The sequence below is a fragment of the Notolepis coatsorum genome, assembly GCF_963971535.1.
Source record: "Notolepis coatsorum genome assembly, chromosome: 4".
NCBI classification, from domain to species: domain Eukaryota; kingdom Metazoa; phylum Chordata; class Actinopteri; order Aulopiformes; family Paralepididae; genus Notolepis; species Notolepis coatsorum.
This window is the reverse complement of record NC_140168.1, coordinates 136296120-136298619: the sequence shown is the minus strand read 5'-3', so window position 1 is coordinate 136298619 and position 2500 is coordinate 136296120.

The following is a 2500-nucleotide window of genomic DNA, read 5'->3' as shown; positions in this document are numbered from 1 at the left end:
TCTTACTAGTTACTATATCTATATCTGTATATATCCCTTACCTACTCTTACTACACTGTAAACCCGCACGTTCAAAATAATCAATTAGTTTGAGTAGGGTATACTCAATATTCTATGAAAGTTCTACTAACTTGAATGTCTTGAGTTCGTGTGACGTGTTCTTATGTTTTGAGTAAATAAAACTCATAGTTTTTGATTGACTTGGAACTATTCACTTATTAAGTAAGTATAATGTAAAAGCATAACTTAAGTACAACTTAAGATAATTAAGTAGATACAGACTGTAAACCGCATTATGTTTTGAGTAAATAAAACTCATAGTTTTTGATTGACTTGGAACTATTCACTTATTAAGTAAGTATAATGTAAAAGCATAACTTAAGTACAACTTAAGATAATTAAGTAGATACAGACTGAAAACCGCATTATGTTTTGAGTAAATAAAACTCATAGTTTTTGATTGACTTGGAATTATTCACTTATTAAGTAAGTATAATGTAAAAGCATAACTTAAGTACAACTTAAGATAATTAAGTAGATACAGACTGTAAACCGCATTATGTTTTGAGTAAATAAAACTCATCGTTTTTGATTGACTTGGAACTATTCACTTATTAAGTAAGTATAATGTAAAAGCATAACTTAAGTACAACTTAAGATAATAAAGTAGATACAGAGTGTAAACCGCATTATGTTTTGAGTAAATAAAACTCATCTTTTTGATTGACTTGGAACTATTCACTTATTAAGTAAGTATAATGTAAAAGCATAACTTAAGTACAACTTAAGATAATTAAGTAGATACAGAGTGTAAACCGCATTATGTTTTGAGTAAATAAAACTCATCTTTTTTGATTGACTTGGAACTATTCACTTATTAAGTAAGTATAATGTAAAAGCATAACTTAAGTACAACTTAAGATAATTAAGTAGATACAGACTCTAAACCGCATTATGTTTTGAGTAAATAAAACTCATAGTTTTTGATTGACTTGGAATTATTCACTTATTAAGTAAGTATAATGTAAAAGCATAACTTAAGTACAACTTAAGATAATTAAGTAGATACAGACTGTAAACCGCATTATGTTTTGAGTAAATAAAACTCATAGTTTTTGATTGACTTGGAACTATTCACTTATTAAGTAAGTATAATGTAAAAGCATAACTTAAGTACAACTTAAGATAATTAAGTAGATACAGACTGAAAACCGCATTATGTTTTGAGTAAATAAAACTCATCGTTTTTGATTGACTTGGAATTATTCACTTATTAAGTAAGTATAATGTAAAAGCATAACTTAAGTACAACTTAAGATAATTAAGTAGATACAGACTGTAAACCGCATTATGTTTTGAGTAAATAAAACTCATAGTTTTTGATTGACTTGGAACTATTCACTTATTAAGTAAGTATATATGTAAAAGCATAACTTAAGTACAACTTAAGATAATTAAGTAGATACAGAGTGTAAACCGCATTATGTTTTGAGTAAATAAAACTCATCTTTTTTGATTGACTTGGAACTATTCACTTATTAAGTAAGTATAATGTAAAAGCATAACTTAAGTACAACTTAAGATAATTAAGTAGATACAGAGTGTAAACCGCATTATGTTTTGAGTAAATAAAACTCATCTTTTTTGATTGACTTGGAACTATTCACTTATTAAGTAAGTATAATGTAAAAGCATAACTTAAGTACAACTTAAGATAATTAAGTAGATACAGACTCTAAACCGCATTATGTTTTGAGTAAATAAAACTCATCGTTTTTGATTGACTTGGAATTATTCACTTATTAAGGCGAGACACTGCAGGTTAATAGTCAAATATACTTTTTTTGTTGATTTGAGATTTTGTTATATTTTGCTTCCTAAACATGTCTTCTATGAAACTAGTGACAATAAAACGTCAATAACACACATTTAGTTGTTTATTTTACATCATTTTGCCTTATTGCATCCATAAATGTGCACATATTTAATGGGGAAGTGTCTCATTTGCATATATAAACATAAATTTCAGAAAACTTGCAATATATTTTTCTTAGTTTATATGTACATAACAAATTGGGAAAGTTTCATAGTGATATCTATTCAATATTTTTTGCCTATTAGGGGGGTACTACACTGTACTACACTGTTTGTAGCCTGTGTGTAGTTCTGTTCAGTTCAATAACATCATTATTATTATTATTATTCAGTTATCAGGCATGTGTTTAGGTTGTCTATTACTAATGGTTTGATTAGGTATTGTGTTTGTAAATATCTGTTTAAAAAAAAAAGTATGGCATTTTACAATACAGAACTTTGAAGGCGTTTTCCCAAAATTAGTTTTAAGAGTTTTTCCTCATACTCTGAGCCAGAAATCTCCACTTCAGTAGCACTCACATACACCAAACCTTCCAGTTCTATTCATATCTATGTTCTGAAGGTATTTACAGAAGGGTTTGTTGATATCGCATTCATACCCTGATTTATATCACATTGTATTCCT